This window comes from Tympanuchus pallidicinctus, unplaced genomic scaffold (assembly GCF_026119805.1).
Source record: "Tympanuchus pallidicinctus isolate F22 unplaced genomic scaffold, pur_lepc_1.0 scaffold2, whole genome shotgun sequence".
NCBI lineage: Eukaryota > Metazoa > Chordata > Aves > Galliformes > Phasianidae > Tympanuchus > Tympanuchus pallidicinctus.
Genome location: NW_026294721.1, coordinates 14786701 through 14810880, shown reverse-complemented (window position 1 = coordinate 14810880; position 24180 = coordinate 14786701). Strand labels below are relative to the sequence as shown.

General features: G+C 36.2%; 1 long non-coding RNA gene across 1 annotated transcript in view; it reads right to left on the bottom strand.

The window, feature by feature from the left end:
• The window catches only part of LOC128080506 (uncharacterized), a 57585-nt gene extending 33719 nt beyond the window's left edge, over positions 1-23866 (bottom strand). The window contains exon 1 of the long non-coding RNA XR_008206707.1: positions 23786-23866. This is a non-coding gene — a long non-coding RNA (uncharacterized LOC128080506). The remainder of the gene's footprint in view (positions 1-23785) is intronic.
• Positions 23867-24180: the final 314 nt, after the last annotated feature.

The following is a 24180-nucleotide window of genomic DNA, read 5'->3' as shown; positions in this document are numbered from 1 at the left end:
TTTACCTAGGACAAAGTTGTTGGAAGCCATCTCTCTTCACAAAAAAGAAAAAAAAAAAGAAAGGAGAAAAAAACACCCCACACAAATGAATGCATCTTTTTAGCGAACAAGCAGTTTCCAGCACATACCAGTGCTGCATGTGGATGGAAGTGTACAGCTTCTTATACTCAGAGCAAAGATGAAGGAGCTAATCTCCATTGGGGGCAGTAGATACACTGGCTTTAGTATATTTTACTCATTTATGCCAGGGGATTCAACTGTTGTATATCTACCACAGACAATATACCATTTTCTGAGGGCTGTAAGTCTCTTTATATAAAATTTCTATATGAAGAGGAAAAAATCTCCCCCAAAATCTACCTGTTCCAAAGTGAAGGTAGAAAATCATCTTTACATGTATCCATAGTCAACCTTAATTTTGCAGAGACTGTGTAAAATTTGTAAAAAAGAAATCTGTACCAATCTGTGAAAACTTTGTGGAAATAAAAGCTAAATTGAGGGAGAAAGCTAACAGTGAATATGACTTTCTCTTGAAAAAAATCTTGACAACAGAAGACTTTTTGTGCTGGAAAGGTAATGCTTTAGGTGACCTCATAAGTCTTTTCCACACCCAGCATCTGTGCTTTAGTAAACTTCCAAGATAATCTGTACTTCAAATAGGCCATGGGATCCAAAAGGAAGTGGAGTATTACCTTAGCTGATTTTTTGTGGCTTTCTTTTTGGGGGGGAGGGGAGGGTATAGAGTAAGCAAGATGTCTCATTCCTCAGTAATGTTTCTATTTTTTCATCAGCTTAATTTTTTATACATAGAGAACAGTTTTTTAAAGTCTATTGACAATGTTAAGCCAAACTTAATGTGCACATTTCACTGCACATCTCTTAACACTAAAGTATGTGAACAACAGTTCTTTTGGTTTAACTCCCTTCATTGTCTCTGTTCTGCCTGCAAAATGGAAGCAGGTTTGTGACATTCGAGCCACCATAATGAAATATGACAGCATAGGGGCAGGAATCATTTTAGTACTATGGCAATGGACAAACAGTGCTTATTACTAGTAGTTTTAGGCTTTCACTCAAGCATTGGAAGCACATTTTAGTTCTTCCTTCTTATGCAAACATTTTAGTGATTTTTGGCTGGCTCCATCCTGGCTGGCTCAATGAGGTGCAAATTAAACAGCAGTTCCGTGGGCCAGGAAGATCTCCTGCTTCACTGAGAAATAAATCACTTGATGATGACAGATTGCATTTCCACTGCCACCACTTCCCTCAGCCATGGCAGGGCAAAGTATGTTTGTATTCAGTCCAGGGATCTCAATCATACACTCATGGTCTCCCAGTACTTAGTAAGTCAGGTTTATGAAAGCTTAAGGCAGATGTCAGTTTAGTCCCTCTACTTAGAATTGTCTGACAGAAGCTGCAAAACCAACACTAGCTTTTACTAATACTCATGCAAGACTTTAATTGATATACTGTTCAAATCAAGATAGATGTTTATTTAACATACTGGTATGTTAAGTAATTACTTGAATCTCCCAATTGCTATACTTACGTTGATACCACTTAAACGATTTTCTTAAGTGAAATGTAAATTATCCCATAATTACAATTGTCAGGATTTATAACAAGCACCAGCATAGATGGGAGAGTCTTGGGAAAAAGTGATTCTACTGTAAGGCAGTCAAATTAACTAGCAGACCAAACAGGACTTGTGACTCAACTTCAGTTCTACAGCTAATATTCTATTAATGTTAATTTCTCTTTCAGAAATGTTCCTGTTTTATTTTCACCCAAGCCAGTAAGGTTAATTATTGAGCATTTAACTCCTATAAAGCAAGTTCTTGTTTTAAATGTTAACTGGAATAAATTGATACTTTCAGGATAATCTTTGACCTAAAAATAATATTTAAACTAGAGTAGATACTGAATAGGAAAGCAACATTCTTTCATTGTCTTTGTTCTTCTGGATCTTAAGGAAAAAGTTGTCTGTATACAAGCAGCCCCAAAGAAAGGAATGTTAAAACAGGAAAATGTAGTCACAGAATTTAAGAAGAATTCATATATTTAGAAAGGGCCTGTTATCCCAGCCAGAATCACTTCTATAGTACACCTGACCAGTTTGTCCAGCGTGCCCTAAAAATCTACTGGACATGAAGATTCACACAATTTTCCGGGCAAAGTATGAGAGTATTTCACAGCCCTTAGCAAGACCTTTCTATCATCTCATCTGATTGCTTGAGATTCATCTTGGTTCACTCAACAAGGATATAGAGCACAGAAAAATGCTTCATCTGTAGCAGCCCATACATACAGAAGATGGTTATCACATCAATCTATGTTCTCTTTTTTCAATGGGATAAACATCCGCACGTCACGATACCCCTACAGTATCTTGGAAAGTTTGAACTCTTTGCTGGCTTTTGGGCTCTTTCAGATGTTTTGTCTCTTGGAATAAAAGAGTAGGCACAGCACAAAGGTAACATCTGAAAATTCGCCATAGTTTCAGTATGTGTAAGCTGTGAACTAATGTGAACAAGTGCTCAGACTGAAAATTGTATGCTATGCCTAAAGCAGCTTAATCTCTCTGAACATAGACGGGAAATTATGGGATAAAAAATGAATTATATTAAGGAACAAGAGTAGTAAAATCAGTTGATTAAGCTCAAGCAGCAAAAATGAAAACAAATTTTGTGCAAAATAGGAACTGTGGATGTATTCACAGCATGACTGGTAACACCCTAGAAACATATTTTCATACAGATGAAGCTAGAAAGCTTGAAAAAGAACCCATTAAAAATAAAGGTCCTAAAATTAAGTGAGGAAGTAATCAAAATGAGGAATTAGTATGAAAGTCTCTATAACAAAAAGAGAACTATAATTTAAGAAAGCAGTAGTTTTATGGAATTGGATATCAATATTCCCCACCAGTGGTTGCAATTTACCAAGACTGGTTCATTTTTCCAGTGAAGTCCTTAAATGACACACACCTGTTGGTCATTTCCTATTTCTTCTGTTTTGCTGAAATAAATATTTGCTGACTTGGCTACATTTTGGAAAAAAATAACTCCTGTAGAGAAAATAAGTTACGAAAAAGTTATTTCTATCAATGCAAGTCAGATTCCTTCATTCCAAAGCCACAACCACAGCAAGAAGTCTGAAAGCTAAACCGTGCAAACAAGAATATGTTCAGTTCCATCCAACCACTTAATAAATCTAAATTACAAATAAAGCATTAATTGCCTTCTGACATAACACATTCTGAGATGTTCAGAAGAGTCTGCATTGAAGAATGACAGCTTCAAACACTTTACATCCTCTCAAGAATGCAATACTTTGTTATACGCTCAAAAGTAGCAGCAGCTATACTTTTGCTGAGAGTTCGGAGATTTTTCACTGGTCTTTTATTCGTAATTATAGTTGTCTTTCTCATGCCTGTGATACAGTCACATTCACTGCCTACTAATTCAAGAGGTATCCCTACATTTAATTTCAAATCCTACCTGGTGTATGTTACAGCTTTGATAGTGTTTTCCCCTCCAGAAGTATTTTCAGGCAGGTACTAAAATAAGTTGTTTTTCATCAGCTACTTGCAGGCTTCCACTCTACCCTCTGCAACCTATTTACCACTATAGTGCTAAGCTTTTATCTAGACTCCAAAAACAGAGAAAGCTGTGCAACAATACAAAATGGTAAGGATCTTTGAGAGTCCTCTTTCCAAAGACTGCAGCCAAACTGACTTCAAAACCAGACACAGATCTGAGTGACCTGATCCAGCTTGTAGATGTCTCTGTTTATTCTATAATTCTATAAATTAATTAGAGTCCTTCCCCTTTTTTCTGGAAATTTGCATCTCCAGGTTTGAGAAGTTTCATGCCAGTTTCATCTATAAGAGTGAAAGATATTTATTTAGCCAGAGAAAGCTCACCAAATTCATAGACACCTAATGCTTACCACAAAGTTTTTAAAACCATATTTATTAGTTCTTTACAGCTGACTTTCTTGTTGGGCAGGGAGAGTGAAAAGCTTCTGTAACTGCCAGCTACAGATGTTTACATTATCCAGGGAATTGCAAATTCCCTTTAATTGCTAATGGCAGTTCAGCTGCTTGAGGAGTAAAACAGAGAGAGTAAGATCAGTGGTTACTGCTTGTTCGCGCTCCTCCATCCTAAGGGAAAACAAGCTGCTGTGAACACAGGCAGGGCAGTACAAGGATAGTTAGTAAAAAACTGAAAAATCACAAAAAGTTTGAAACGTGCTACTATGCTGCGGTACCAAGTTCACTAGAAGAATTGTACTATAGAACCACAGATATCAATAGAGCAGATTGTAGTTTCCTTATATATAACCACGTTTTGACTCATAGAATAAGCATATAGGCTGAGGCAAATTTTCATGTTTGCAGTGAATTTGCCTTCCTTGCATGCCTGTTTCACACACCCATATGGGACAAATTGCTGTCATTTGCTTTCTTCCTGTAAACTTCTTAGCAGGCAAAGTCTTTGCAATTGAGAAGTCTGAGAGGGGATGTTACACCTGTTTATAAACAAAAGAGTGGGAAACCAAATATATGGAGCCAGGCCCTCTTCGGTGTTGTGCAGTGACAGGACAAGAGGCAATGGGCACAAACTGGAGCACAAGAAATTCCATTAAGCAGACTGAGAGTGTTGGAGCATTGGAACAGGCTGCCCAGATAGCTCGTGGAATGTCTTTCTCTGGAGATATTCAAGACCTACCTGGAAGCTTTCCTGTGCAACTAGCTGTAGAGAACCTGCTTTATAGCTGGAGGATTGTACAGGATGATCTCTAGACATCCCTTCCAACCCTTTGCTATTCTGAGATTCTGTGAACTAATAGCAAGTCTTGAAAGCCTTTACAAACCAAATAATTTGTAATTACTGAAAAAAAAACATTCTTCCACTGGAAGGTATCTCCATGAAAAGTTACACAGGTTACATAGGTTACACACCAAAACAACACTGTAGCTCAATTTCTGAGTTGTTTTGTAGGGAATCTAGGAGTTGATTATCAGTCACTTAGTTCAAGATGTAGATGTAGTTATGCCTGCTGCCAATACTGGGAGTTTTATCATAATATTCATTAACTATTGCGTTTATTGGATAATTTACACCCACTTAACTCATGGCACCCTGGGTAAGATTTTACAGAGGCTAATTAAAACCTGAAATCCCAGAGGGATTATCATCAGCAAATCCCATCCCCCCTGATCTAAGGAATGAATAGGTTTGGATTCATAGATGTCCTTAACACAGTCATTAGTGATTCAAGCTGGCAGTTTCAAGTACTCATGAGAATGGCTAGTACCACCTTCTGTCGAATTAAACAAAAGCAAAGTCCATAAGGAAAGTGGTCAGTCCAGAGTGTGAAGTGCTTGACTTTACGGCTTTGTTTTCCTTCTCAAATGGCTTAGCTTTCCCCTGGTATCCAGTCACTGCCCAGGTCATTAAGGTAAGTTTTAGAGTGTCTCCCTTGTTCTTCAATGGCTCTTTTACCCTTTCACTCACACGCATCCAGATACAGATACAGAGTCAGGAACGTGAGAGAATTCCAGGTAGCATTAAAAAATGAGATTTTAAGAGAAAGCAGAAATAAAGGAAGATTCCACTGTAGAAATGTAGTAAAATTCAAAAGCGTTAGGGAGACCTCCTGAGCTACCAAAACAGGAAATCATATCTAGGACATAAATTCCTTTTTTTTTTTTTTTTTTTTTTTTTTTCAGTTAAAAGAATTATCTAACAACTGTAATTTTTCAGTGGTGTCAACTATTGGTGTGGGCTGGACATCTTGCAATGTAGTAGGAGAATGTTTCTACTGGCAGATAAATTCATAAAATGTCATTTTTAATTTCTAGTGCCACAAAATTACCAGTCAAGCAGGACTCCCTTGTATGAATGTAGTCTTCATTTCAACATAAACTTTGCCTAAATTAAATTCATGGCTTTCAGAAGATACCAACATAGTATTCTGGAGAGAAAAATTTCACAGACTGAAAAATATCAGTTCTTTCAGTTGTTTTTTTATTATTTTATTTAAGGCAGATGTGTCAGAGCCCTAAATATCTTCTGGCTTGTAAGTAATATTGCTTAAGCAGGATTGTGGGAATACAAAACACCATCATACATTCTCAGTCATCAGTGATTATTACAATCATACAAAGGAATAAAATAAAAATATATATAAATCTAAAGAATCTTCCATGAAATAAATAGGATGTTCTCCCAACAGAGCATGAATCTTAATGTGTTTTCTTTTATATATATCTAATTTTATTAAAGCTTTCACAGGTGCTACAGTTGTCAGACTAGAATGTAAATATTAATATATTAACAACTTGTTCAGAATTGTAAGATCTGTCTGAAAAGCAAACAAACAACTTGTTACAATTTGCACATTTCGTATGTGCCAAGATGCTCAGGTTATAGGTCAGAATGCAAAACACAACCCAAGTCAGGAAGGAGCTCAGTCAGATGTTACTTTAGGAGAAGTTGTAGGTGGGTGACTATAGAGAGAACAGAACCAAACTCTCCTCAAAGGGACACAGTATGAAGATGTGGGGCAACAAACAGAAGTCACAGGAAGGAAAGTTTTAACTAAATATAAGGGAAAAAAATTGTCAGAATGAGTAAAGTCCAACTTTGAAGTAGATTGTCCAGAGAGACGGTCATTGTCCTTAGAGACCCCCAAAACTCTCTTTAATATGATCACAGGACTGCTTTGAGCATGGACTCACTCATGGACTAACTGCAAGTACAGACCTGCTTTGAGCATGGCATTTGGGCCAGATGACCAAATGCCTCCCAGGCTGCATTATTTCACCATACAATCTAGAGATGTGCAGAGCCATTTGCATAAACACAGTGATATATCAGAGCTAAATGGCTGAATTTAAAAGACAATAATAAATACCATGTTCATACCCCTTACAGGATTTAAAATAAAAAAAAAGAGGGGGCGAGGGGTGGGGAGAGATTCAGAAATTTTGATTTATAAAAAAAAAAAATCAGATTTCTGAAGTACAAAAGGTAAGAAAATAGTTCACAGATTATCTCTGATTTCTGTGGGACATACAGTACAAGCAGAATTCCCAGCTGGCTAAAGTAGCAAACATGAGGATGTAGAGAAACTGTAATTACACATTAGCTCAGTTAAACTAATTCATATGGGACTACATCACAAGAATTGATGAAATAAATTGAAGTGTATTAAATGATGGAGGAACTAGTAAACATGTAACCTCTGTAAGCCCACCTTTGTGATCCTCAGCCTGGATATGTAAATGTAAGTAATGTACAGATATGTAAATGCACAGTAAAAATGAAGAGACTTCAAAACATATTAGATATGTCCAATCTGTATACAGCCCATAATTGTTTTTCAATAGTGATTAAATTGACAGTAAAATCAGCAGAAAGTGAATACAAACATCAACCAGCTTAACTGCCTCCACCCCCGTCTTGCAAGACAACACCAGTATCACCAGTATTTTCATTTTTCTCTTTTTGTGGCACTGTTCCATGCTTGTAATTACATTTCTTCTTAGAGCTTACTGTAATTGAAATTCCTAGTCTGTGTATTTTCTGCCAAAGTCTAACATGTTTACTTAAAGAAAAACATTTAAATTGCTTCCTTGGGTAGGCATCCTCCCACTCTTAGCACAATAATTTCAATGATTTACTGTTCTAGCTAGGACTTTCTCCCTTTATTACGCAGGTAAATGTCAAGCAGCAGTCCTGGCCTTCACACAGCAAATGCATGTGGGCTCTGCTTGTAACAAATTAATGATGTATGTTTGGTTAGAAACCATTTTCTGAATATTCATTTTTCTCAGAAGGATTGGATTCTTTCTGCTGATTTCAGCAGTCTTTGTTTTCATCCACCAACTATTGTTATAATCTACTAAGTTTGACATCCTGAATCAAGGGTTTGACTGACTCTGACAGAGTTCTGTCAACACTCAACTCACTGAAAAAACTCAGGGAGATAGCATGGTATGAAATAACATTTGAGATGTTAGTAAGTTAGGACCTTAATGTGGCTGTTCCCAATTGGTGAAAAATGGCACATATATGTAACTATAGAAAGGAATGTAGGAAGTAATTTTTTAATTTTTTAATTTTTTATTTTATTCTATTTTTCTGTAATTTTTTAACAGATCTGAAGTAGAGAGAAAGGTAACTTGTAAAATCTTATTATTGAGCTTTTTAACATATAGAGTCCAATGGAAGAACAGCTTCAACAAGGACAAGTCTCACTGAGTAAAATCTTATTGACCCCTTATTATCTCCTAAGTTGTGGTGACAAGCTGGATGTTCCAGGGAGAATGGCAAGCCATGAACTGAAAAAACTGTGGAAATGTACTGAGATGTGAGTAAGCTCTCTTCTTCTAATCTCTACCACTGAATGTCTCTGCCATACAACCCTTGGACTTACACAGCCTGCACTAATTCACCGCCTGCTCAGATGCCATGCTTGATGCTGTTTATTCCTGTGGTTTTCAGGATTTTATCGTGTCTCAAATGTTTTTTAGGAGGGTTGCTCTGAAAGTAACATCTCCTATTTAATTTTGTTGGTCCACAATATCAAAGACATGGTACTCCAACCTTCTATGATCTTTGTGTCTCTCATCTGGACCCACTCCAACATGTGCAATTCTGGAGTCCCCAGAGCTGGATGCAGTAGTAGGGTACTTCTCTGGAGAGGAGTACAGGGGGAGAACCACTTTGACAAGCTGCTGGCTACTCCTCACTGTTGGCTTTCAAGACTGAAAGTGCACAACAACAGCTCACATCAAGCTTTTCATCCACCAGTACACCCAAAGTCCTTCTTTGGAGGGCTGCTCTTAATATACTTCTCACCCAGCCTGTATTCAAAATTTGGGATTGTCCCAATCCAGATGCAGCACTTGACTCTTTTCTGAATTTCATGATGTTCACATGGGCCAGCCTCTCAAACCTGTCAAGGTCCCTTCCCTCTGATACATTCATAGCCATTTTAATCCTGCAAATTTTCTTGTAGTGTATCAAACCTGCTGTGCTCCATGGCAATTGCAATTGGAAATTCCATCTGGGCACAGACAAAGCTGAATCTTCTTCACAGAACGAGCATAAAACTCAGAAATTTGTGCCCATTCTCCCAGGATTTCTACTGCAAATTCCTCTCTCTTAACATAAGGAAAATCTTGGTAAAGCAAATTAAATTGAAACAGTTTAGGGAATAAGACCTATTAGTTACGAGAACTGACTCTAACAGCAACAAAGATTTAGTAATACCATGAAAGAATGAATCTTTATCTTAAAACATTACCTTCGTGGTTGGTTGTAACCATAGTTATTTACAAAAACAAACCTTCAAAGGCAAATATCTGAGCACTTCATTTTTCTAAACCCTTTTCAGAAAAAAAATTATAATTTTGATTTTTACTTCAAATCCTTAGAACGCTCATTATGAAAAGAAACATAGCACAGCAGGGTCCTCACACAGTATGTTGATTACAATTCTGTAGTATTTATTTAAGACTGAGAAATATCTCTGGCATAATTCCAGCCTATTTCACCACTGCCTGCATTCAGCACAATCTACAGTACTGCAGAGATTAAAAAGACTGAATTTGGGGTACATTTAACTTGCTTCTTTAATTATTGAGGAGAAAACAGTTGGTCACTAGAGGCTGATAACATTCCTACTGTTAAAGGCCTTTTTATCTCCCGTGGTAATGAGATATTTTATGTTTTATATAAATAATTATCCCTATATAATACTAGGGTTTTTATATATGCCAAACTTTGTATTAATTTTAATTAAAAAAACAATTACAATACCAATACAGTGTGACTTTGCAAAGATGATAAATCAAAAAATGCTGATAATTAAATATTACATGTGATGCATTTGACAGTATTCATATTTATAATTAAAAATAATCAGAAATAAAAAGCAGCAAATGAAAATCCAGACATACTAATGTATTATGTTTGTCTTCTTATAAGGTCTTGATTTCTCTTATGAAATTATTCATATAAAAGCTTGTAATTAAATATTACAATATTTAATTTTTAAGCACATGATCAGAAAATTACAGGCTTTATTCCTAGTATCTTACATCCTTTTTTGCTCTGGCTGATCCCACATGTCTTGCAGAAAGAAACTGAATTTTTTCAGCAGTGTGATTTACAGCTCTCTGGTAATCTGATAATTGAATAGTTTGTGCATGGCTAAGCTGTTATGGCAGTTCATCACTTCTATTTTTTTTGGGGGGGGAGCTGTGTTTTTCTTTTAGTATTTTCTAATATGTAAAGATTTGTAGAGTTCTACTGCAAAATTTAATTTAGATATTTTCATATCTGTTTTTGTATGGGAAGTATATTTTGATAACATTTTTGCTTTTAATATACATCATATAATCTCTTAGATTACTTGAGTGAAGTTTAAGGAGAGATCCCAGCTTTCAGAATATCATGCTATAAAGTTAAAGCATAATGAATTTCGCTACATTCCTGCCAAACTGGCTTTCAGAAATGCTAAATCTCTAATTATACTAGTTCCAGTGAAAAGCAAGTAAGTTTTTTCTTCCCCCCCAAAAAATCAGTAAGTTATGCATACATGTGCTTTCAAACAAACATTCATAAATATCCCATAAAAGCTCAAGAATAAAAACAAATATGACAAATTGAACTAAATCTGTTAGCCAGTGTGCAACATGTACTTGCAATGGTTCTAACATCATAAGAAAAAATTTAGCAAAGACCACCAGCTCTTTTTCTTGTTTTGGATTTTCAGATAACACATTGTTAATAGCTGTAATGTCATTAGTGAAATGAGTGAATGCATGCATGTGCATCCATGTAAAAATGTGTAGTAATAAGGATGTAATAACTCTGTACATGCTCATACACACAAAGCATATCTTACTATCTTTTCTTAAAAGGCTTCATGGCTCTGAATATTTTTGTTTTTTTGAAGCCTCACAGACCTTTTCCCTTTCTTCATTTCTCTCTCTCCCAAGGGTGAAGGGCACGAGGGCACGTATATTGCTGACACAAAAAATCTTGGTTAATGAAAATAAGCTGAGCTAAAGATTCTAGAAGTATACCTCAATGCTGAAATGATATGTATTTGCTTTCTGTACATTTTAGCACCAAATGGATGAAACACTGGTGCCAGTAACTGGAGTGTAGATAAGGAACAGATCAAGAGCTTTTCGTGTGGAAAGATTGCATTAGCCTAGGGAACAATAGTCTCCAGATACTGCTGAGGCACAGCGTAAAGAGGAAATATAATTTAAACAAGTGAGAGCGGGTGTATATTACCCACTGACCTACTGCCACAGTTCTCATTTCTTAACCTTTAAAGAGAAACATCTATTTACTGGAGAACAAAGGAATGGTCCTAATATAGAAAAGAATGCTACTTTCTCAACCTACAATAACATATGACTTGTGCTCACAGAGCATTTTTGACATAAATTAATACATACACATATGAAGTCTGTCATTATTAATTTTGTTTCCTTCTGTGAAAAATTAAAACAAAGCCCCACTGCTAAGGTATTAAATGAATTCCTCACACAAGAGAAGCAGTTTTTCCAGTGTTGCAGTCATATTACACAGGCACACTTTATTCAGCGTCATGTTTTATCATCACTATGTGAATTTTGTTTTTCCACTGTAGTGCTCTGGTCTCCTGTTTCCAAGCTGACCCAAAGGGTGCATTTATATTCAAGGTCCAGTCCTATGCTGCTATACATATCCTCCATTATAGGCTAGAAACTAGCAGGGACAGTCTTTACTTAGGGGAATCCCTAAGAATTTTTCACATTGCAGTTCAGATGACTTTAAATACATCTTAGGATTATTTTTATATATTTACATATACATGAGGCAGGGTTGAGGAGGTGGCAAAATTTCCAACAGAAACCCCATAAGCAGATTCACCTGATGGAGGAGGTTTTCCCCAAAGGCCTCCAGACTTCCTACAGACTGGGCAGAAATGACTACCTTCAAGTCAAGTGGATCTGCTAAGCTTGAGTTCAATACAGACCAAAGCTTTTCTACAGCTACCTGAAAGGAGGTTGTAGCAAGATAGCAGAGATAGGACTAGATGTAATGGCCTTAGTCTGCAAAAGGGGTGGTTCAGGATGGATATCAGGAAAAATTTTTCTCAGGAAGAGTGGAACAGGCTGCCAGGCTCCAGTGTTGGAGTCAGCATCAGTGAAGGTGTTCAAGAAATGAGAAAATGTGGCACTGAGGGACATAATGATGGTAACAGGATGACAGTTGGACCAGATGATTTTGGTTTTTTCCCCCCATCTCTATGTTTCTATGAAAAAGAATACAAGACAAAGCTTGTTTCTATGAAAAAGAATACAAGACAAAGCTTATGTCTGTGACTTCATTATATTGAGGTTTTATAGATGCATGTCATGTATATTTCTGTAGAAAATGGATGACTTTGCCTTCTCTTTTTTCAATTATATTCAGTATTAATAACAATAGTACATCTTGTGATTACTTTTAATGAAATTATTATAAAAGTAACAGAGAACATTAACCTGGAAACATTGACATCAACAGGCTTACTTACATGACTAAGTATTGGGTACCACAGAAGTAATTTTTCTGTTCATTTTTAACCTATCAGCAATGTATCACCTTAAAACAAGAGTCTGTTATTGAATATCACTCATCTTGAGGCAAATTTTTTGTGTCTGTTCTGCACATTATCCTCTAAAGACCCCTTTGAGATGACCTTCTTCCAGCACCACCTGCTACCAGAAAAATGTTAATACATACATATTACTTTCTTAAATCTTCATATGAAGCTATCATTTTCAGTTGTTAAAGTAATATAGTCCACAAATATGACTGGCCATGCTTTAAGAGGAGAAAACCTGTAAACCCCATGAATTTAATATTTCACATTCAAATATTGGTTTCTAGTAAATTAAAAACAGCTTCATGTTCTATGCAGTAGTTTAAAAAAATTAAACTATTCTCTACTCCAAAATCCAGGAAACTATACACATCCTCCTAAAGATATAAAACCCTTCTTGCCCTCCTGCAACTGGAAATATCATGTAAAAAAATGTTTTCCTGCACCATTCTTTCCTCTACTTATTTTACCACCTCTAAAATTACTAGTTTTGATGTATGAAAATGACAGTCTGCCCAATGGGAGGCATTATTTTGCACAAGATAGGAGAATGTGACCTGAGGAACATTACATACCTAAAAGTTGATCTAATTCCTACTGAACAACTTAATAAAGTCCCAATGAAGTAGGATGATCTAGTTGCCATTATTTTCTCTTTTCCAAGGTGAGACAAAACCCAGATTTTTTTTTGCAGATATATCCATTTTTATAAACCAGCTTTCTGTTTCAGTATGTATCACAGCAATTTCATATGCCACAGAAATTACAGAGATTCTCTACCAGAATTAAATATATTTAAGAACAAGAGCTGTTTTCAAACTGACATATTTAAAAATACTTCAAGTGCAATTAATAGAGCATTGACTTAATTCTTTTCTTCTGATCAAATTATAGCTTTAGATAACTATGTGCTCTTTGCGCCTCACAAAATTTACAAATGGACACAAGCTATTTACAGATTTAGTAGGGCAGCTATATCTTGTACCCCTCATTATGTCAGCTTGATCTTACACTCAGAGAGACAGCTTCTGTCAAATTATTCTTCCTAAGGCATTCAATAGAAGAATAAGCCACCGCCTCAGTTTTTCCTCTCAGTTCTGTTAACCCAGGCATTACAAAATCACAGAGGGAAAAATATAAAAATACTAAATCTTGAAACCTTAAAAAATATGGTGTATGAGGAGTAAGACTGGCTCTTTCAGGATCAGCCACTGTTAGCCATATGTGAAACCAAAACAGAAATATAAGAGCTACCATGGTGTGATGCGGCAGCAGAAGCCAAAGCTGGGAGCAGTTTCAGGTCTCCATTCCCATGACCAAAGTTTTTGGAGATGAAACTACAACATGTATTGCCCTGAGATGGCCAGGACCAAGTCAAGTGCATTTCAGGAAGCGAGTTGTTTGCTGAAATAGATGCTAAGATGGGAAAGGACACTGAGGCAGGAAGATGCAAGAAAAGATGATGTAATGAGAACCCAAAAAGCTTTGTTAACCCTGATCTTCCTCTGTAGTAAAGAAGTAAATAATCCAAATTTTCCTGCTTCTTACCAGTCACTGATCTTGACTGTAACATTTATCACACCCTTTGATCTTCTACAAACTCTTTTTCTGATCCTACGGCACAAGCATGTCAGACAGCAGAAAAGAGTCTTTCTGCCTACATTTTCCAGAACATGGGAAGAGCCATGCCATTATCTGTTTTTCCTTCTGCCTCTGATCATTATCTTTCCCAGCAGATCAAATATACTGTTTTGTACTATTTGAAATTGCTGGAACACAAAATACTATCATACATTTCACAAAATTATACATTTACAGTATATGTCCCAGCTTCTTAGCACTAGTGACAATGATGTACTTCAGCTGAAATCAAGATCAACAGATTGTATTACAATCTGTCACACTTTCTCAGGAGGGAGCAATTGGCAACTTGCTATACTAAGAACAGTAATCAAGCATCTGGAATATTACAGTACAAGTAGATTTTACATGATCTGATCAGTTGAAACAGTTTATAATAATGACTTTAAAAATTAGCTTGCCAACAAGAGGTCTCTGTAATAAGCATGTGTTTGTATTAACACTAGAATACCTGATGCATGTGTTTCTATGATCAATATTATCTCTTATCTACTTCACTAATGGCAGTAGCTTAAATTATTTGCACCCAAAATTAATGCACATAAAAGTCATTTAGAAAGTCTCTTGTTGCTAATCAAAGTAATGTCCTATTTTTATAGGTGTCTAATAGGAAGAACTTTAGTACTGCTCAGCAAGCAAAACATTTTCTGAACCATTGGCAAGAAAGACATAATAGCTGCTTTCTCTCATGTGAAGAAAATGATATATTGAACAATCTGACAAAAATAGAAAGACTGTCAACAATTAATCCAAAGCAGAATAAAAAGTCCTCTGGTCTCTATCACTCTGAACTGGACCATCACAACAGTTCCTTTTGTTCAAAGAAAACCAGTAAGAATTAAATTGTGCTTTTAGGAATTAAATGTTGTTTTCACAAGTTATTAATGTTCTAACTGTAATGAAATGCTCAGTACAGGATTCTATGCTGACAGGGATCTGTTGTAGTAGGCGTGAAGGCGTTATCAGGATGTGACGCATCAGGACCTCCCCTGCTCTGTGATGGATTTATGACACATGCTTTAGGGGCGTAGACAAAGCACGTAGGGCATATAAACCTCTGTGTAGTTGCAATAAATGCCATTTGCTACTCCTCATATTGGTATCTGTGTGGCTAATGGCCCTAGCCATTTGCTTGTCCTAGGCAGCCTGAACCCTCAAAACCAGAACAACAGGGATCCCAAGAAAAAAATTGCTACACTGTTTCTGAGATTTTATCAGTCAATCAACAACACACAGAAATGAAAGCTAAAGAAAATGCTATGATATTCCTTCAAAATAGAGAAGGGAGGTGAGAATAAATTCGAAACGCCCAACAGGATTATTTGAAAATGAATTTATGCCTGATCACAGTTATTCATGAAAGCTTTAAACAATTCCTCTCTATCAATTCTAAAAAGATGTATGTAACATAGAGACCAGAATCAAGTTTTAGATCAATCTTAACACATATCATTTATAATTAAGGTTTGTGTTTAAGAATTAAGGTCTAAGACACTTTAAACCTAGGAAACATATGAAATATATATTAAGAGATATTGAATATATAGCATTAAATAGATCTAAAGCCAGCAGATCTAAACACAGACATGCAAAGCCTCAAAGCCATGGTCTGACCCAGTTCTCACAACTAGCACCACCTGTGCAGCCAGAGGACTAAGAGCAGCAGAGAACAGGAGCAGGTGAATTTCCTTTCTAAATGAAGGAGTCAGAACACAGGCCTCAGGAAGAGGAACAAGGCTTTGGAGTCCTGGCAGGGGCAGCTTTTAACATCAAAACGCTGAATGTTACAGTAGCTCACTGCTTTTTTGTTGGTTTTTTTTTTTTTTAAAAAAAAAAAAAAGTCTGGAAGGCATAGGGACAATTCTGGCTATGTTCCCTTGCCAAGGAGGAAGCCCAGCACAGATGACCCTCTCTGATGGATGGTTCTCCCACACAGTTAGGAAAATGCAGAAGAATGCCTGTCAAGTTGGGACATTCACAGAGGCAAATCCTGTGCAAATGTAAAAGAGATCAACAATGCCTCAAAATAATTAACTTTCAGGCAGAAGCCTGAATAGCTGCATGAAGAGATGGAAAGTCAAGTATATTTTAAGATGTGGCTTCTCCGTTGAACAGCTTAAGCATGACCAATAGGGCTGTGTCAAGAAGAGTACATACCGGAAGAAGTGCTGTTAATCTACCACTGTTCTGCTTTTGAATATAAGAAACCATAATTAGCTATGTACATTTATCCCAAGAGACAAAGAGCAAGTACAAAAATGAGAGGAAAACTTGAGCTAAGAGGCAACAGAGCAATGTTTTGAGCTCTTTCAGTGCTGAGAGCAGTGGCTGAGGGGTTTCATCTGAACTCGTCTTGAGCCTGAGAGCAGAAAGAAAATGGAAAGGCTGCTGGAATGTGGTGAGCAATGGAGAAATATGCAAGTCTTCACATTTCAGAAGGGAAGAAAAGGCAGTTCTCATTGGGTGGGAAAGGAGAAGAGGAAAAATAAAGATAGATGGAGCTTAAAGTATATAATAAATATGAAGGAAGAAGATTTCTGATCCAGCTTTCAGATTAGGATGTTAATGTATTATTTCTCATTGACTTGAACAGACTTCAGTGAACTGAAATGTTGATACTGATTTTGTAAAGCAATAACTTCCTAACGGATGTTTCAGAAGCCAGTAGAAGAATCACTAAAATCTACCAGTTTTAAAAATCAAGTCTTCACAAACCTTTATATGAGCTTCATGGCATTTTCTCTTACCTGAAAGTGAACATTAGGGCTATTGGTTGGAGACCTCACAGCTCTTAAAGGCATTCTGTTACTCAGTGTACTGGAACAAGTTCAAAATTTCCTGTCTCAAAATTTACATAACTATCCTAAACCATTTCATTAGAGTTTGGAGTAAGAAACATAATACATAAACGTAAATCCATTTAATTTTTATAGATAATTCTCTAAAACTCTTTCTTTAAATATCCTCTAAAATATTTTATGTATACAATGAATTCTTCTGAAATAAGAACTGACAGCAGCATAGCATTTCTGTTATTGAAAACAAAAACAAAAAACAAGAACTGCAAACATGTGGAAAGCTGCTGTTTAATGCAGAGGTTGGTAAAATGTGAATACAGAAGATTCAGCTCTATGAATGTGTGTGCTGTATGAGCTTTCATAGGAGGAATGGAAAAACTTTGACAGAATATCGTTTCAGTATTCAGCTAAGGCCTTCTGTCTTTCCTCATTTTATGATATTATTTGATGCAGCAGCAAACCAAAAGGAGATTTGTTACCATCTGAAATGTTTTCAAAAATACTTTAGAAATATGAGCCAAATATTGGATATCATAGCAATTTTTCCATTATGTTTGAGGGTACAGTAAAGCCGTAATAAAAGCTGCTTATTTACACAGTATCTCAACAGTCCTACTTGCACAGGACATTTTCATTCTATTCCATTTTTAACAGTTGCAAGCACAATGCTGATTTTGTAGCTGATAGCAAAGGCAAGCCATGTTCATCATTGTGTCAGCTAGCTTTAACTTAAAATCATTGATAATGTGGCTGCAATTTGAATATATGCTGTGATTGTTACTAGTACTTGTGCTTTCCTACACTGGCTAGCAGATGACACCCAGGTCTGTCAGCTAACTTGATTATTAAAGCCCACTCTCAAGCTACATTTCCTTTACCCAGATAGGACTTCTCCTATAAGGATGACTTGCTAGTTTTCAAAAATTAAGCATATTCTCATTTTCCATAAAGAAATTTCACGTGTAGCAAGAAACCATCACAAATCCTACAGATGTGATCTTGTGATATTTTCATTGAATGAATTCTTTCACTTCGCAACATTAATTTCATGTATTAAGAATCCATTACTGCTTTACTGCTATATTTTGTTGCTGGTTCTTCCCTCTCATCTGCCCCTGTATTTCTACTGACGTAGCTGAATGTGGACGGGGAGTCCTGGATAGTGCTCTCAGTGCTACACAAGTCCTCAAGGCCTTTAACATTCAGAATAAAACCATCCAGGTTGGAAAAGACCTCCAAAAATCATCTAGTCCAACCATCAACCCATCACCACCATACCACTAACCATGGCCCCCAGTGCCATATCTCCATGTTCCTTGAACAGCTGCAGGGTCAGTAACCCCTTCACCTCCATGGGCAGCCTGTGCCAATGTTTCACCACTATTTCTGAGAAGAGGTTGTTCACAGTTACCAACCCAAACTCCTCCAACCAGAGGCTGATCTCTACTCCACCACAACCTTCTCTCAGGGTCAGGAGATAGAGCCTAAATCTGTTCTTGGAGGCAGCGTGTAAACCTGAAGCAGTGGAGCTGTGAATACACACAGTTGCTGTTCCCATTCATCCTGACCCAGTTGGGCACCACCCTCACAGCTGCCAGGATGAGGGCCTGCAGACAAGGACTGGTGGTGACCTTCAAGATGGCTGCTCATTAGCAGCACACCCAGATAACTTCATCAGCACCTCTGTGAGTCACAGCAGAACAGCTTCAGGATGTCAGAATGGCAGTGGGATCCATTTAGCTGATGTAATGCATAAACATTTAAATAACTGAATGATTTGCTCTTAGTTTCAGAAAGGCCAAACTATGGCTCCTTGTTGCAAATTAGAGAATATAGCAAGTATTTGGAGCAAAAGCTTCCAAACACTGTAGAAACAGATCCCCAACTAAAAAATTAAGGACTTCCATATACACTTCTCCTATTCTATGCTGCAAGTGGAGATAGTAAGAATGCAACAGACAGGGATTGCATCTGTCTGCAGAGAACCCTGACAGTTCTAAATTTCAGTGGAAATGTGGTAACAAAAGAAAGCTTATCAAAACACAAAGCATGTTCATTGCAAGGTCCCCAGATTAAGCTGCTAATGAAAACATTCTGCATTAATTACAGGTCCTAGAATAAATGTAATATAAATACCAAATAGTAATAGCTTCTGACCTTGTTGTAAAAGAAGCCTTTAGAAGCAGTATTGGAAATCTTTCAGTTATACATATTTAATCAGAAAATATCTATTCATTTGAATAAGGAAAGAAGTGACCTTCATAAATCTGATGGGAGAACAACATGGGAAAAAAAGTTCAGAAACCATCAAAACATTTGATCCTGTTGCTTTGAAATTTTAAAGCAACTTCTCCTGACCTAAAAAATAAGTTTAGAATATTAAAACACTAGGGCAAAAATAAAAGAAACAAAAACCAGTCAAATGGAGGAGAAACGTTTAAAGTTTAAGTAAAGCATTTCAATCGACTGGAGCTACTTTTACTGTTTTTGGCTGTGGAGATTTTTTTGAGGACTTTAATGTTGTATTCCTTTCTTAGACAGGACACTTTCCAGGCTGCAAAAACTGCACAGGAAACAAGCAAATAAACAAAATATCCTTCCTACCCAGCACTAATAAAAATTCATACCTGAGGAAGAAATCTTATAGCTAAGTCTCCTTAGGTTGGTGAAGGACTACTGAAATGCAGTGTGGAGCTCCATTGTACAGCTGTGCTCAGCAGAGTCCTTCTCTACCCAACACACATTGTTCTGCCTTCACTGTACAAAGCTCTCCAGTTTCTTTAAGATTTTTTTATAAAAGCAATTATAAATAAAGCTATTCTTGTTCTCTGAGTATTCTTCAGTCAATGAAGGTTATAATAATATTTCCTTTTTAACAAGCAAGCTGAGCAGAAGATCTAACCTTGCTGCTTCACAGCTCTGGAAACAACTGTATCTACTAGCTCCTTCTGAGAGCATGAAATTGGCCGAAGGGAGCAGAGAGGCCACTTGGTACAATACTACCACATACACTGACTATGTGAGCATCTTCATGACCCCCAACCTTGTGATGCTTAACATAGCCAGTTAACATCCAACTAAAGATGACAAAGATTAAGAAGCAGAAGGACAAGGTGTTAAAGGACAGGCTGATAAAGACAGGAATGGAGATAGGCATTTAAGAATGCTTCAAGAAAAGGGGTTTCTTAATCTGGTTTTCTTCAAAGGAGAGTAGGTGCCAAATATTCTTGCCTGTGAGTAGCTAGATATGGTGTAAATACCTAGCTCTAATGTCTTTCAACAGGAGTTAAAGATCACAAAGACCATATCAAGCCACAAATTCTCAGTGGCTGCTTAAACAGGCCTGAACAATTTGCTCAAGATCCATGGCCAAGATCCTTGATCCCATAATGTACATGGGGTTCCCAAAATCTGATAACCCCATACCAACTCCTTAATTACAAAAAGGTCTGGGGGCCATTGAGCTAAGACAAATTATTTGAAAATGTATATATTATATATATATATATTCTCTCTCTCTCTCTCTCTCTATATATATATATATAGCAGCTAGGCAGTCTTGTACCAAATAAAGTGATGCACTAAGACAATGTTGTTGTGAACATTTTATATATATATATATATATATATATATAGAAAAAAAGTTGCAGACCAAGGAAACATTTGCAACAGAAATTAGTCTAATATGACATAAAAACTTGGATAACATACCTACAGTACACACTGTCTGCTGCAATTAGCACAATAAGATTGCATGGCTGATATTATACAGAGAATTCATCTTTTTATGTGGTTTGATTTTCATTGACTCATTGCAAGATCAATCTTCCTTATTAAAGAAAGTGTTCATTCTGGATTTAATTCTAGATTTAACAAATTCAAGCTGAGTCTCATTTAAAGCAGACACTATGTCAGTAACATAGTCATGAATTTCCATGTTCATCAATACATGATAAATCTGGAAGTTATTATTTTGGATGAAAGTCACAAATTGAATACGTGATAATACTGTATATACCATAATTATCTCCCTTAAAAAAAAAGGCCACTAGAATTGGAAGTGAAAACAAACTTTCCTGTATCATAGAGTCAGTAGATATTTGGACACTAAGTGCTTTTTTGGCCTTTTTTCATCTAGAAACGTTATTTAATAAACATTCAAGTATTGCAGGAACTGTACAGGCTGATAATGTCCACAACCTCTCCAGATCTCTTCCTATAGAGCATCTTAGCTAAATTTGGTCTGTATAATCAAAGAACATACAGGTGCTATAATTAGGAAATATATGAGAGAGTTTGGCTAAGCAGGTTATTACACCAAAAGCAAACAAACAAAATAAAAGGCTTACTCTTGTCCTAGGCTTGCTGAAAAACTCCAAGAGGAAATCCAGAACAGATCCTTCCCTACTGATAGTCAGCTCTTAAATGGGTCTAGGAGAGGTGCAGCCAGGCTCCACCCCTTCCAGCAGCACAGGAGAATTGCCTTCACCTGTGCTCCCATGGCTGACTCAGTGCTCGCCTCAGGTGATCAATCAGAGGTTCAGTCTGTGATTCAGCAGTTCCCACACACCATCTTTGATTTCAAAGCTTGTGTTTGTAATTGGTTAAAGAGCTGCTTCGTGGTATATGAGATGTAAAGAGAAGGTAGTATGCAGCACTGATGATACAGCGAACACTTAAAAATTATGTTTTGTCTGAGGATTACAGTAGATTATATATGATTATTTAGGCTATGGTTTCCATTCCTATGTTCCAATGTGTTAATTTTGTGTTTGATCTGTACCTTCTCTCATCTCATACTTTTGTGGAAGAGATGGTTCCTCAAACAGCACTTCGCACAATTTTGCTTGCTTTGCACTCGTCCATGAAGAAGATCTTTATTACAGCTGGTAGAGCTTCTCTTTGCAAATGTTTGTTATTTTGTTTTTTTTTTTTTCCTCTCCACAGGGACAGATCTCACAGCCACAGAAATCGAATCAGTAGCAATTGATTCAGACATTTGAATTTGATTCTCCAAAACACTGAACAGACCAGTCTTATTCCAGCAAATAGTTTACCTCCAAACACATTTATAATCACAGTCTTTAAGAAAGTGTTACTTTGTGAATATACACTAAGATTTTAATTTATTTTAGTGAGAGCTGAATATTCTTGTGAGTGCACCTTTAGCGTGATGAGACTGCCATTCTCCTAAGAACATATCTACACATTTTTAATGATCGTTCCAAGCTAATCACTAATCTGGCAGTTCAAAAAAATGTATATTAAAAATCACTTACTTAAACCAGCGAATACTAATTTTGGAGTTCAAGACCAAATTGGTTTCCTATATGCTGAATTTCATTAAAATATTTAGTTTGTATTTTTCAATTTTACTGCCTTTTGGGAATGAAAAAATCACATTCAATTTTAAATAGCATGTATATAAAATACATTTAACCTCTGAGTGCGTAAGCCATATTAACCTGCTGTCCATGCAGCTGTTCTACCTTATTCTTGTCAAAACAGAAAATTAATAGTCAAAATATAGATTTAAAAATCATTTACTGATTTTATCCTGAAAAGCATTTGATTCTGTAATGTATCTTCCTTAAGTACAGATGTAAAGTAATAGTATGCTGACTAGCAGTGTATAACTTAGTAAGGTCTTTGTGTATAGTACATAAGCATAAGGAAAATATGCTGACATTCCAGAGAAGCCTTTGGTGATATATTATTTCTCCCAGGGCACACATAATCTCTTCCATCCATCAGCTTTAAAAATATGTGCTATACAAAAGACAGCTCCCTCTGCATCCTAGAGAGAAAGCTCTGTCAGAGAGGCTTTTTGGGTTTTGACCATTTAACAATAAAATTTGTGTGAAATTTGTGCTTCACAGGATGTATGAAAGTGTATGAAATATGTTAGTGGTGATCAGAGAATAATAAAAGATACATATGTATACTTAGAGAAAATCCAACCAGCGTAGTGCACGATTTGTTTTGTTTGGTATGTTCCCTAAGATTTGTATCATCATATTAATTTTCTGCTCTAAACTGTACTATTAGCCTTTACCTATGAAATGTCTTTGCAAATAATTCATATGTCATCCTCAAAGGAACTACTTTAGATAGAAGTATGTGAAATGTGTAACTGCAAATTTCATGTTTGGCTCAATTATAAGATAAAATATCTAAGGGAAAAATAAGTGTAAGTGTGTGTCATAAAAATTAAAAATGCTTTTAAAGAGAAAAGTTCACCACATAAGTATATGTAACCCTTGAGAATAAAGCTATTCACTCCTTCTAGGTGGAATGACAGAAATAACTGTGTAGTTCCAGAAGCCTAAATTTGTGAATGATTTTTGGTATGGAAGAGAAGATATCTTATAATACAGATACTTGGTAAGTTGATATTAAATGTTCAATAAAATATAAATTCCAAACAATCAAACATAATAAATTTATTCATGCATTTTTCAAATCATAAGGCAAATCCTTCACAAGCATTGAAATCAGGATCTTAAAAGTCCCACACAGAAACACTTTAGAAGTTTATGGATTCTATTTCTACATATTCAAAGGTACTTCTTTGGACACAACAGCACAGTAACAAATAAAAATAACCATCCTGTGTCAGATGAGAAATTACTTTCTGCAATTATATTTAAACAAGAATTAAAGCAAGGAGCAAACTGACTAACTTCAAAAAACAGCAGTCTTTGATGATATTCTCTCAGTTTCTCTGTTAAGGCTGATAGAAGAATCTTTCTCATTCTCCTCCTAATTGTCTTTTACAGAAATGACACAACTCTTCACAACTTTGCCTTAAAAAAGCATTCTCTCATCCCCTAAAAAAAACCACAATTTTTTTAATAAAACTTGCCGTTAGTTTCATATTACAGACCCAGAGAAATCATCAGCATTATCATTCATCAACTGTCAGTATGTGCTGGTCTTAGAATCATAGAATTATCAAGGTTGGAAAAGACCATCAGGACCATCTTGTCTAATAGCCTACCCGTTGTCACCATGGCCACTAAAGCATAAAACCCTCAGTGCCACATTTACCCTTTTCCTGATCACTTCCAGGGGCAGT